General features: G+C 42.0%; 1 protein-coding gene across 1 annotated transcript in view; it reads right to left on the bottom strand.

Annotated features, from left to right (window-relative positions):
- Positions 1 to 14,830, bottom strand: part of LOC137332747 (short transient receptor potential channel 5-like) — a 70,084-nt gene that overhangs the window by 39,941 nt on the left and 15,313 nt on the right. The window lies entirely within an intron of this gene.

The raw sequence follows: 14,830 nt of genomic DNA, 5'->3' as shown, positions 1-14,830 counted from the left end.
CACATTCCAGAGCAGAAGAATCTGAATTTTAGGCTTGTGATGCTAGATTATCTATATGTTTAAAAGTCTGTCCTCTCACTCTTTGGTTTCAGTTTTATTTTACTTAATTTCATTTCTCTTCCTTACTGTTTCTCTTTCTTTCTATACTGCATTTGATGTCTTTTTTTCTCTTTTCACCTCTCATTAAATCTTTTTTGTTTCTTTATCCTTTCCTATTTCTGAATTTCCCCCTCACTCTCCCTCAGTTTCTCTTTAGTATTTTTCTTCCTCACTTTTTTCCTCTTGTTCTGTTTCTCCTGTCTTTTTTCCCATTTCCTTGCACCTCCCTTTGTTTTTCTTTTCCCTACTTCTCTGGGATTTTTTTCATTTTTCTTATTAACTTTGTTGTAGCCCAATTTATGTACTTACGTGTTAATGGCTAATTTTATTATTAACCAAAGAAATAAAAAAGAACAGGGAGGAGGTCCTGCTCAAGGAGTATCAGGAGCTAGGAGCTAAATTAAAAAGAAGGCCACGTGCTAATTGGCATTGTGAAAAACTGATCAGGAAAGTGAATATGTGGCTGAAAGATTGGCGTGGGAAGGAGGAGTTCCAGTTCATGGGACACTGGCACTAGTACTAGGACAGGAAGGAGCTGTACGGCTGGGACAGGCTGCACCTGAATTGGGCTGGGACCAAGGTCCTAGCAGAAAGGGTAAATAAACTGTAGAAAGAACTTTAAACTAGCAAAGGGGGAGGATTAAGGTAGATATAATAGTAACCTAAAGATAAGAAAAAGAGAATAGTGAAGTATTCTATACGGAAATAAGTAACAAAAGAAGAATTAAGTCAAGTATAGGGGCCTAAGGGATGAGCAAGATAAACTCACAAGAGATGACATTGATATGGTAGGGATACTGAATAGATGCTTTGCTTCAGTTTACACTGAAGAGGCTATCAAAAAGGAAATGACAACAGCAAAAGAAGTCAAAAGGGATAGTACCACAGTTAAAATAGAAAGAAAGGAGATGCCAGACAAATTAGCCAAACATAAGGAGGACAGGACCCCGGGCCTAGATGGAGTACACCCCCAGATACTCAAAGAAACTAGGGAGGAGATAGCAGAGGCACCAGTATCCCTGTATAAAAATTCAATAGAAAAAGTAATAATGCCAGGTGACTGATGAGCAGCAAATGTAATTCCTGTCTTCAAAATGGCAGGTAGTACTAATCCAGAGAATTACAGTCCAGTTAGCTTAATGTCAGTGGTAGGAAATATACTAGAATATTTGCTAAAAGATCACATAACAAAACATCTAGAGAAGGAGAATATAACGAAAATAGTCAGCATGGATTTTGAAAAGGAAGGTCATGCTTAACCAACCTTATTGAATTCTTTGAAGAAATAACAGAATGAGTAGACAAGGGCAATACTGTGGATGTGGTACACGTTGACTTTCAAGTGGTCTGGGAATACAGATACATAAATTACTAAAAGTAGCAACATAGGTTGATAAGGACATAATGAGTGCAAACAAAGGACCATGGTTCATTTCTAGAGGAATAGAATACAAAAGCAGGGAGGTCATGTTCAATTTATATGAAACCTTAGTTAGACCACACTTGGAATACTGTGAGAGTTCTGGGGGTCAATTTTTGGATAGCTGAGCGGGTGCGTTCGTGGCGAGGGGAACTCCTAAAATTGGAGATTCCCGGAGCGGGTCCGGAGCCCGGCTCCAACCCGCCCACTTTCAGGATCCCCAATGACGCGAATCGGTGCGCGCGCAGCCCCCGCATGCGGGACTCCCACTGGCAATCAGTGGAATGCCACTTAAGATCATTATCTGGGTACTTGAGGTCGTTTACAGATCTCATTAGTTGGAGATTTTAGGAGGATTCGGATTTTGGACTACCCAGAGCGTGTTTCCCATGCTGGGGGAAACACTCCCTGTTTAAACAGACGTGTTGCAGCCAGCAGCCAGTGGCAGCTGCACAGGTCCATTCAACAGGTGCGGGGTAAACCCTCATTCATTGCAGCAGGACACTCTGTCACCTCAGACAAAGTTTTGCCTGCTACACTGTTGTCTCCACACTCCAAATTATTAAATCATATCTAAACTCTGCTGTCCAAACACATTTACCTACTTTGTGGACCCCCTCACACTCACCGTCAGGATGGGGGGGGGGGGGTGTCCATTGCTGCATTCATCACTCCATTGGAGGACAAGCAACATCACCAGCCTCGCCAGGCATGCCGTCCACCTCTGCCACGTGGAGCTACACAACACAGTGCTGCGTAACAGGCACCTGCACAAAGTAGTCGTGCAACTACACATACACCCACTGAAGGGTGACCCAATGGGTGGCATCAAGGGTGTTCATGGAGAACCTCATGAAAGGGCATTATTGCACAAGCCAGTCAAGAATGGCCAAGACGTGGTAGTAGTGGTGACAATATAATATGTAATGTGAGTTGATCAGAAATCAAATATAAGTAAAAACCACGACATACCCTCAAACACCCCTGTGCATCCCCTTCATGTTCACGACACGTTTGCCTTACGCTTCCTACTAAACATATGTGATGCTTCCCCTGTGGCTGCAGCACAGGTAGTGGCAGGTGGGGTGAGGCTGACTGTGAAAGAGATGCATCAAAAGGTGAGTATGAGACTGTATGAGGATTGGGTTGAGTGGTAATGGTGGGATGAGTACTGGCGAGGTGAGGAAATGCAGGTAAGATGAGGATGAGTTTTGAGTGGGTGTGAGGAGTGATGTGATAGAGTAGTGTTGGCAGTGCAGAAGGAGATGTGGGGTGGGGGCGGTGATGTGGCAGACGGAGTGTAGGGGAATGAGTAAGTGTACTCACTTCGGCTGACCTACTTGGGTCATTGAAGCGCTTCCTGCACTGTATGCAGGTGGGCGATATGTTGGTGGTGCAGGTGACCTCCTCTGCCACCTTGAGCCAAGCCTTCATGGTGGCAGAGGCAGGCCGCTTCCTCCCGTCCGCCGGGTAGAAGATTTTTGTCCTCCCCCTCCTCCTCACCCCATCCAGTAGGACCTGGAGTGAGGCATCATTAAACCTGGAAGCAGCCTTCCCCCTGGGCTGTTCCATGCTGTAATTTTGGCTCCTTTCTGCAGCTTCAGTCAGTGGAGGACTACTCCTTTAAATAGGGCTCCTCCAGCTGACAGCCTATGATGCGGGCGCAAAACCCACGCACCCAGTTGAACCCCCGCTGGCAACCCGCCTCCCTCCTAATATCGGGCCCCTGGTCTCCTTACTACAAAAAGAGTATTGAAGCACTGGAGAAAGTGCAGAAAAGAATTACAAGTTATTAAAATTGAGAGGATGCAAAAGATTAAGCAAGCTGGAGCCCTTTTCTCTGGAAAAGAGAAGACTCAGAGGAAACCTGATTGCGGTCTTTAAAATTATTAAGGGGATTGATAGGGTGAATGAGGAGAAACTGTTTCCATTTGTGTGTGTGTCCAAAACAAGGGGACATAAATATAAGATAGCCACTAACAGATCAAATAAAACATGTAGGAGGAATTTCTTTACACAGAGTGGTGAGAATGTGGAACTCACTGTCGCATGGAGCAGTTGAAGCCTATAGCATTAATGCATTTGAGGGAAGGGTTGAAGCAAATATGATGGAAAAGAGAATAGGGGAATACAGGGGCAGGGTGGGAACAGGTAATTACAGTGGGAGGAAGCTCGGGTGGAGTGTAACCACTGGCATAGACCAGTTGCGCCAAATGGCCTGTTTCTGAACTGTACATTCTATGTATGCATGTATGTAATTTCAATGTTCAAAAGTGCTTCTAGTTTGGACCATAATGAAAACACAGACTGGGCTAAAAAAAATGCATATTGTGGATGACAGCAATGAGCCTAGTTTTACTGGCCTATTGTTTCAAACCAGATGCAACATTTAAGATAGTTTAATTATTTATTTGCTTTTATCAGTTTTATCATTCTTACCCTAGTTTTATCCCTGCTTCATTGCTTCTGTTCTGCTGTCCTTCAGTTGGAAGGGTACTGTGGTTTAAGATGCAGACTTCTCTAGATTTGGCACCATCCAGGACAAAGCAGCCCGCTTTGATTGGCACCCCATCCACCACCCTAAACATTCACTCTCTTCACTACCGCTGCACCATGGCTGCAGTGTGTACCATCTATAGGATGCACTGCAGCAACTCGCCAAGGCTTCTTCAACAGCACCTCCCAAACCCGCGACCTCTACCACCTAGAAGGACAGGGGAAGCAGGCACATGGGAACAACACCACCTGCACGTTCCCCTCCAAGTCACACACCATCCCGACTTAAGGAATGAGAGACCTCTGAGTTGAGTCTTTCTTTCCCCCCTCCCCGACAATCACTTGTCTGCTGGTAGAACAAATGTCAGTCGAGACCAGTTTAACAATGGATCTCTCATCCAACCAAGCACAGTCTCCCCTTCTGACTGAGCTGTGCACCCTTTGGAGGGGAACATGGTTCACATGCATAAATCTTTGAAGGTGGCAGGTCAAGTCAATAAGGCTGTTAATAATGCATACGGGATCCTTGGGTTTATTAATAGAAGGATAGAGTATAAAAGCAAGGAAGTTATGGTAAACCTTTATAAATCACTGGTTAGACCTCAGCTAGAGTATTTTGTCCAATTCTGGGCACCACACTTTAGAAAGGATATCAAGGCCTTGGTGGGGTTGCAAAGGAGATTTAGCAGAATGGTACCAGGGATGAGGGACTTCAGTTATGTGGAGAGACTAGAGAAGCTGGGATTGTTTTCCTTAAGAGAAAAGAAGGTTAAGAGATTTAATAGAGGTGTTCAAAATTATGAGGGGTTTTGATAGGGAGAAATTGTTTCCACTGGCAGGAGGGTTGGTAACCACAGGACACTGATTTAAGACAATTGGCAAAAAAGCCAGGGGGGAGATGAAGAGACATTTTTTTTTACTTAGCGAGTTGTTATGATCTGGAATACACTGACTAAATGGGTGGTGGAAGCAGATTCAATAGTAACTTTCAAAAGGGAATTGGATATATATTTAAAAAGGAACAAATTGTAGGGTTATCGGGAAAGACCAGGGGAGTGGGACTAATTGGTAGTTCTTTCAGAAAGCCGGCACAGGCATGATGGGCCGAATGGCCTCCTTCTGTACTGTATTATTCTATGATTCTATGAGTGATCATCTGAGACTGATCTTGAGCTGTGGATTACTCCAGAGAGGTGCCACATGACAAATCACATATGCTTCCAATTAAAAAATTGATGTTGAGCTCACTGACGTGCATATTGCATGGATTCTGCTTGCGCATTGCAGATAGATGCACAAGAAAACTGAACTGCAAACAATAGCTACCAGTCTAATATTTCATAAGTGTTGCTTTCTTTTTATTTTTCTTTATAGCTGAAGATTGCTACAAAGGGGAAGATGCATACTCACATTTTCAAAATTGATTTGAATGTGGCTCTGCTTTAGCAGCAGGGTGAAAGGACCATATGGCGTGTTCTTAACTAATCCTCTTCATGGTTACACTGAGCCACCCATTACATATGCTCAGTGAAGATGTAACCAAATCCACATTCTCACAAGAAAAAAAGTTAGAATTCTGTCTCTGTTGCTACCAAAGTATTACATTAGGAGACTGGGTGGAGTTAGAACACTGTCATTGTGCCTCTGGGACCTTGGTCTGAAAATCTCAACCCAGGCTAATGGGATGGAAGTCTCCTGTTGCTGCTGGATATGAAGGTGCTAATTAGAGAGAGTTTCAAGTCAACCCTATTCCTAGTTAGTGAGCCTACCACACCAAAATTAACCAGAATTCATCACTAGTTAGCATTTAATCAGAATCCTTTCTCAGAAAGATTGCAAGGGTTTCTGCTTTGTGGGCACAATATGGGCTGCCTACTTGGATTAGATTTATGGTATTCTGATGTGGCAGACTGCAGGAAAAAATTACTCTGGATCCCAAGTGACTAACTGATGTGTTGATTAACTCCTTCAAAAAATAGCTACACAAATATCTGGTTATAAATGTGATTTAAGGTTATATGGATTAGTACAGGCAGAGATCATCAAATGCTCCATGGAACATGATGCTGCTGGGACCATGGAAATGTCATCTGTGAAAATCAACTGGCCAATATTGAGTAAAAGAGGTGTTAATGTAGATAGATTTTGTGGTGTTTTGCTGAACATTTTTTTTTGGATGGGGATGAATTTTGCAGAATGTTTCCTCAGATGATTAATAAGTGGGTTAGAATCAATAACAGGGTGTTTTGTAGATGGTCTATGGAAAGGGCATGAGTGATAAACAAAAAGTCCTTTTCTCGTTCCATACTTTCTTATTCTCTTAGTTCATGCTATTCCTGACCTCGATTTGCTTGATGTTAACAATGGGCTTGAGAAATGAAAGTTTTCACTATTGACATCCCTGTCCTTGGTAACTAGAAAGTTCACCATAAAATAAGTTAAATAATATTGTTACGGAAATTAAGGAATGGCAAAGTAATAAATGTACAAGTTCATGAAGACTGATGAGTTTCAGTGATCTTTCTACTCAGTATGAGAATGGCAGGAATGCATTTCTGTTCATAAAGAGAAAATGCATTCATTCTGGAATATTGCAGGCAGTCATCAACAACTAAGCTTTAATTCACTTGTGTGCATATTCTTTTTATTGTTTATTAATCATTTGTTGTTATGTTGTCACTCCAGGATTGTCCTGGAGTCTCCAGGAATTGAAAATTAATCTCCGGGACACTGCTGCAAGCAACCCAGGAGAAGAATTTTAGGGGCATTAAACAAAATTGTGGGTTTTTTTCATTTTCTTCGGACACTTTCATTTATTAGTTATAAAAACATTGGAGATGGGAAAAAAGGTTGTTTCACTAATAATCAAGTTTAATTCAATTGGGTAACAAAAAGTCTGTTCTCTTCCAAATTAGTATGGAAAGGCAATGTGCCTGGATGATGTACCATAGGCAGGAGTGGGGCAGTTCGAGATGAGAGGCCATGAAATGAAATCTCCAGGAATACACCCAGCCAGAGTTGGCAACCCTAGTCACATAACAAAACATATGTGATCAACTGAGGCTTATCTTGACTGCTCACATGACAAATCACATATGCTTCCAATCAGAAAATTGATGTTCAGCTCACTGAAGAGCATGTTGCATGGATTCTGCTTGCGCATTGCAGATAGATGCAGAAGAAAACTGAACTGCAAACCAGTCTAGTATTTCATAAGAGTTGCTTTCTTTTTATTTTTCTTTATAGCTGAAGATTGCTACAAATGGGAAGATGCACACTCACATTTTCAAAATTGATTTGAATGTGGCTCTGCTTTAGCAGCAGGGTGAAAGGACCATATGGCATGTTCTTAACTAATCCTCTTCATGGTTACACTGAGCCACCCATTACATATGCTCAGTGAAGATGTAACCAAATCCACATTCTCACAAGAAAAAAAGTTAGAATTCTGTCTCTGTTGCTACCAAAATATTACATTAGGAGACTGGGTGGAGTTAGAACACTGTCATTGTGCCTCTGGGACCTTGGTCTGAATATCTCAACCCAGGCTAATGGGATGGAAGTCTCCAGTTGCTGCTGGCTATAAAGGTGCTAATTAGAGTGAGTTTCAAGTCAACCCTATTCCTAGTTAGTGAGCCTACCACACCAAAACTAACCAGAATTCATCATTAATTAGCGTTTAATTGTAATCCTTCATCAGAAAGATCACAAGGATTTCTGCTTTGTGGGCACAATATTGGCTGTCTACGTAGGTTATAACAAGTTAGGACATTCTGATGTGGCAGAGCACAGGAAAATTTTACTCTGGATCCCAAGTGACTAACTGATATGTTGATTAACTCCTTCAAAAAATAGCTATAACAACAACTTGCATTTATATAGCACCTTTAACATAGTAAAACGTCCCAAGGTGCTTCACAGGAACGTTAACAAACAAAATTTAACACTGAGCCATATAAGGAGATATTAGGACAGGTGAGCAAAATTTTGGTCAGAGAGTTAGGTTTTAAGGAGTGACTTAAAGGAGGAGAGAGAGATAGAGAGGCAGAGTATTTTAGGGAGGGAATTCCAGAACTTAGGGCCTAGGCAGCTGAAGGCACGGCCACTAATGGTGGAGCGATTAAAATCGGGGATGCGTAAGAAGCAAGAATTGGAGGAGCGCAGAGATCTCGGAGGGTTGTAGGGCTGGAGAGGTTCAGAGATGGGGAGGGGCGAGGCCATGGAGGGATTTGAAAATAAGGATGAAAATTTTAAAATTGAGGTGTTCTCGGACCAGGAGCTAATGTAGGTCAGCGAGCACAGCGGTGATGGGTGAACAAGACTTGGTGCGAGTTAGGATATGGGCAGCAGTGTTTTGGATGAGCTCAAGTTTATGGCGGGTGGAAGATGGGAGGCCAGCCAGGAGAGCATTGGAAGAGTCAAGTCTAGAGGTAACAAAGGCATGAATCAGGGTTTCAGCAGCAGATGAGCTGATGCAGGGGCGGAGACGGCAATCTCGGTGATGGAGCGGATATGTGGTCAGAAGCTCATCTCAGGGTCAAATATCTGGTTATAAATATAATTTAAAAGTTATATGGCTAAGTATAGGCAGAGATCATCAAATTCTTGATGGAACATGATGGTTCCTATGCTGCTGGGACCATGGAAATGTCGTCAGCAAAAATCAATTGGCCAATATTGGTGTGAAAGTAGATAAATTCTGTGGTGTTTTTCTGAACTTTTTTTTGGATGAGGGGATGAATTTTTCAGAACTTTTCCTCAGGGGATTAACAAGTGGGTTAGAATCTATGATAGGGTAGATTATAGCTGGTCTGTGGAAGGAGTGAGCTAGATAAACAAAATGTCCTTTTCTCGTTCCATACTTTCTTATACTCTTAGTTCAGGCTATTCCTGACCTCGATTTGCTTAATGTTAACAAAGGGGTTGAGAAGTGAAAGTTTTCCATTACTCAATAGTGACATAAAAAGTTCTCAATAAAATAAGTTAAACAACATTATTATGGAAATTAAGGAATGGCAAAGTAATAAATGCACAACAAGTTCATGAAAATTGGGTGAGTTTCAGTGATCTTTCTCCTCAGTATGAGAATGACAGGAATGCATTTCTGTTCATAAAGAGGAAATATTTTACATTCATTCTGGAATATTGCAGGCTAAGCTTTAATTCACTTGTGTGCATATTCTTTTTACTGTTCATTAGTGAAGCATCATTTGTTTGTGTTATGTTGTCACTCTCGCGGAATAAATCCTTTTTATGGTGTTGCACACACATTGAAGCAGATTTGTTTGAACGAAGAGCAATAAATGTTGGAAACCTGGAATTATGCAGGTCAATAATTGGCTCCCCCATGCAATCTAGGGTGTTTACCCAACGTACACAGGAGCCATTTTATCAAGGAATGCTTGAGGCTTCAAGCATTCATTGTAAGTGTAGAACCCCCTGACTTTAGGAGGTTAAAAAATAAAAATAAATGTTCTTTTTTGGTTATGTATTAAATAGAACAGAATGAACAGTTGGTAGTAAAGCTGTAATTCAATCAAAAGGTTTTGATGATATTAAATCACATAAGCAAAAATAAGATTACAGCCTTGAAATCACTCCCATGTGCCCGTTATTTTAGTATACTATATGCAATTTTTTATTGCTCGCAGAAGGCATCATGGGGCTCACAAGAGAGGTTCACCTGTGGGTTTGATGTATGATGACATTCACACTAAAGGATTTAAGATCACCGCCACGTATGATTATCAGGAAATAGGAGTCACTATAAACTAGAAATTATGTTGATGATATTAAGGGACAAACACTTAAATTGCTCAGACAAAATTTCAAAATTATGAGGTAGTAGTTCCTCTGGTCACTGTCTAAAAATATGTTGCCAAAGAGTTCCTCCCTTTCTAGCAAAATTACACACACATTCTGAAATAGAACATTCATCTTTTCACTATAAATACAGAACAGAAGAAATCTTTACAAATGCATTTATAATGTTGCTACACAAAGTGACCAGAGGAATCTGTAATCTGCAGTTATCTATATTAGGAAAATAATATGATCAGTAAAGATTATAACAAATAAAATAAGTAATGTGGGACTCTGGCCCAGTATATTTTAAAATTGAGCTCATTTGTTCTTTTACATGCAATTATTTTTGTTTTTGTAAAAAAAAAACTGTAGCTACTGGGCTACCAATCCAGAGAAGGTGAATTCAAATCCCACCATGGAAGTTTGAGAATTTGAATTCAGTTGAAAAAAAAAATCTGGAAAAAAAAAGTTGGTATCAATAAAAAAGTTACCAAGATGCTATTGGATTGTTATAAAAAAAACTAACTGGTTCTCTAAAGTCCTTTAGGGAAGGAAACCTGCTGTCCTTACACAGTCTGGCCTATATATGACTCCAGTCCCACACCAACGTGGTTGACTCTTAACCGCCCTCTGAAGTGGCCTAGCAAGCCACTCAGTTGTATCAAACCATTACAAAGAACTGCATTGGTTCAAGAAGGCGGCCCACCATCATCTTCTAAAGGCAACCAAGGATGGGCAATAAATGCCGGCATTGCCAGCAACACCAATATCCCGAGAATGACAAAAAATAACTAAGCACTTGACTATTTTTCACTGCTGCTTTCTCCTGTAAGTTTCTTGTGTGCACTATGTGCAGCAAAATACAAAATGTATTTACAAGAGAACATTTATGATTTCACTAAACATAGCACACAGGAAAATATTTTCTGGTAGAGGTCATTTCAGTTTAACTCATGCTATACATGGCCTGGGAGTGCTTGATATACAGCAAGCAAAATTGGACCACTTTGAGCCCATTTTTTGAAAGTGAAATGGGGGCAAATAGGTCCAATTTCACGGGGCTATGTCTCACACCCCAAGGGCATCTGAAATATGTTCAGCGCCATTTTAGCTCAGGCGATATTTAGGTGTCCCTGGCAGCTCTTAAACGGGCATTAGGCCCCCTTGCAGAATTCTGTTTGGATCTCTGTTGGCACATGTGATGGAAAACAAAGACAACAAGCTGTGATTTGTTCGCACAAGTACCATCCTTGAGATACACTGTAGATGTTGTACCTTAGCTTTTCTCCCCACTTACTAGTGCCATTTGAACCAGGTTTGCAACTGCAAGGAAGCACCTCACTTGCAGTTATCCACTCCATTTGTTGAGTTGAAATAGTTAGTCCAAAGCTAATATTCATTGTTAAGATGGACAGGTTGTGCAAGCCACGAGTAAAGCAGGGCTTATTAATATAAAAATACAATATTTTACCCAGAGCTTAAGGATTTTGTGTCAACAAAATTAGACATGCCCATTCATGAGTGGTAATCCCATGGTCTACCAAAACCCTCCAAAACTTTATTGCTAGAGATACTGGATTCTTTAAATGATTATGGCCTTTCTATGTTTCGAGGACCTATTTCCCTTAGCAGAGGAGTCAATAACCAGGAGGCATAAATTTAGAGTGATTGGTAGAAGGATTAGAGGGGAGCAGAGGAAAAATGTTTTCACCCAGAGGGTGGTGGGGGGCTGGAGCTCGCTGCCTGGGGTGGGGGGGGAGGGTGGTGTGGAGGCGGGAACCCTCGTTGCATTTAAAAGATGCATGGATGTGCACTTGAACTGCTGTAATCTACAAGGCTACGGACCAGAGGCTGAAGAGTGGGATTAGGCTGGATGGCTCTTTTTCGGCCGGCACAGATGAGATGGGCCGGGTGGCCTCTTTCTGTGCAGTAGATTTCTATGAATGGGAGTCTAATACTCTACCAATAAAATTACTAGCCCAAAAAAAGGCCTTAGTACTTATAAAATCCAGTATAGATTATTTTCTCAGATGTCATTTTAGAACTAAGAGCAGACTGGAGCAATGTATCAAGTGCACTCTTCAATTTCCTTGAGGTTTCAAAAACTACTTCTCACTCAATAACAGTTAATCACCTGTGGATGTTTTAGTCTTAGGATTTTTTCTCTTGGGAAGGAAAGTGCAGAAACCCTTATTGATTAAATTTGGTCGCATTAAAGCTTTCCTCCTCCGCTGCAAACTACGGTAGCTTTAATGTGCAAGAGAAAGACATCCTGCTCACAGTGAGGTGCACTTGACCCACCCCCTCAACCTCCCATTGATTATCAATAGGATCCTGGCAGGGATCGATTACTACACAGTTCCATACATTTTTCAGTGGCATTGCCAGGTATTCTGCAGGGGTTCTCCTGGTCCATTGCCGTAACTCCAGTGGAAGACTGGTGGAACCCACAGAGAAATGCTGTAACATGGCTGTTTGGACCACTTCTTCAGGGGTTTCATTAATCTCCTGCCGAAGTTATGGTGGGAGACCAGGAGAACTCCTGTGGAATTTCTGGGCCTTTGATGTCTTGTGGTCATGACTCAGCAATTTGTTTGTACTTTATCAAGCAAAACAATGACATGCCATTTTGTTGTTAGGAAATAGTTAAAAGTCTACTGATGTTGTGCCTAAACCCTGCGGAAATTAAGATAAACTGTTGAAGTACATAATCTAATGAGGACCCAAGTTAGGCCTCAATCTATCATACAGACATTGCAAACAAAATCTTTTATTACCTCAGGATATAAACTTAAGATTGAAATGATTTCTGCTCCATTAGTGACATTGGTCTATATGCTTGGGAGCTTAAATAAAGCTTTTGTAAGCTCTCCTGAAAGCTCAGTGAGTTTTTCTAGTAGGCAGCCAGAGAGTCCCACACAGACCAGAGGGTCCCAGATTCAATCTCAGTTTATGCAGAGTTAGTTGATTTAAACCGGGGCAGCAGTGGGGTGGGAGGGAAGAAGGGAGAATGTTAAAACAGGCCTCAGTCCCCCAGGGCTGGTGAGGGGGAAAATCAGCCTTGGTTCCCACTCTTGATTGCTATCCAATTACTCCCGGTGAAGAAGAACTTGGAGACTGCATATCTGTGGATATCAGATGAGGACGGGTTGGGCTGTACTGCGATACCCCTCAGAGTGAAATAGTTTGCCAACACTCCCTGTCAAGGCTCACACATGAATAATGACCATCTGGTGGAGGTAGCAGAGGTCGTCTGATGCCTTTGTAACCATACCTCATTATGGAGTGGAACACTTTCAGGAGAGGAAGGGAGAAACAAAAATTGGTGAGGAAAAAAATCTGTCTTTTTAATAAGCCTCATATTCCCACTCTAGTGATGCCACAGTGGCTCAGTGACTTTATTGGATAGTCAACTCTAATTGTGTGGCCTGAGGTATTATAAATATATTCATTAATTTTTGGAACCAAAGAAACCATGTGAGTGTTAGAAAATTTAATGAGTCTCATAATAAATATTTCAAGAAAAAAATATCTTTCCCCATTTCTTCCCCACGTTACATACAATTCCATAACAAAGAGGACGTGAAGGCCTTCTACTACCAGGCATCTGCCAGTGCCAGTCTGTTACCTCATGCAGCAATTTGATTTGAGCTCACTCACCCTCTTATTGGGGGTAAAATTCAACTTTGGCAAGGGCACAAAACGGGCGGTAGTGCATCAGCTGCCCATCAAAAACCCCGCCAGATTTTAAACACCCACCAGGTGTATAACAGGCGGCCGATTCACTAACACCTCTATGCACGCCCGCCAAAGCTGAATTTTACCCCCATTTTTTCCCCCATGGGGATGGTGGCTCTCCAAAGGGGCTCACTGAGGTTGGGAACTTGCAGTCAGTGGCACTGATGGAAACGCCTCCTGCCTTTTTTTCCTAATTTCCACCTGAAAGGGTGACCACAACTCACTCACAATTGTCAGCCTCACTTACTCACAGAAATAAAAGCCATATTTGGAAAGCTTTTGGAGTATCAGGATATTCAGCTAAGGTCTTGTAGTCACTAGATCTAGGACTTGTCCAGGACTTCCAACTCATAGAATAGAATCATAGAATCATTACTGCACAGAAGGAGGCCATTCGGCCCATCGAGCCTGTGCCTGCTCTTTGTAAGAGCAATCCAGTTAGTCCCATTCCCCCGTTCTTTCCCCATTGCCCTGCAAATGTTTTCCTTTCAAATATTTATCCAACTCATTTGTATCAAAGTATCAATGTGCCATGGAAACTCATTTTTTGGAGAAAGTATGCTGTTCATGTCTTCCTTCATGAATGTTTTGATGAACTAATTATTCACAATATTTACTACCTTCTGCCCATCCTTAGTTTCAAGTCCATTTTTATCTTTTCATGTTCTCGCCTCTTCTCTGACAGTCTTCACGCTATTGTATTACTGGAAGATTATTTTACTGTTATGTTTGGCCTCTGCAATTTTTTTTCTAGGGCTGTCCGGGTCACTCTGATCAACCTTTTGATGTGTTTCTGCATGATCCTATATTTGTGCCAGTGAATGCTTTCCCCCTTTTCCCTGCTGGATTTGCAGAAATACTTTTTCCTCTTTATTACACCTGGATTCTACAGCAGTCGCTGCGGCTAAGCAGCAGCCATCGACCAAAAAGTAAGTGCAGTTTTCTTAAGTTTGATGTGGAAGCGAGGAGGAATAGGAGTGCTCCTCCTGGCTCCACAGTCCCTGCTCCTCTTGGCTCCCGAGCACTCTCAGGGCTGCTGCCAGCACGCGATCAGCCCATGTCTTGTTGTCCTTCCTCCTCCATCTCCCCCCCCCCCCACAACCCTCCCCCCACCAGGACTTACCTGAGGGCCACTGCCAGCAGGGCAAGTGGCCTTGTAATTGATCCCCTTGAAATGGGCAGCTTGTCCAAATTATTGAAATGAGGCCCAAGGCCCAATATAGGGCAAGTGTTGGGCCTCCTGTTTGAGGCGTGTGCTGCCTGCGCACGGTT

This window comes from Heptranchias perlo, chromosome 15, assembly GCF_035084215.1.
Source record: "Heptranchias perlo isolate sHepPer1 chromosome 15, sHepPer1.hap1, whole genome shotgun sequence".
Classification (NCBI taxonomy): domain Eukaryota; kingdom Metazoa; phylum Chordata; class Chondrichthyes; order Hexanchiformes; family Hexanchidae; genus Heptranchias; species Heptranchias perlo.
This window is presented reverse-complemented; position numbering and strand designations above follow the sequence as displayed.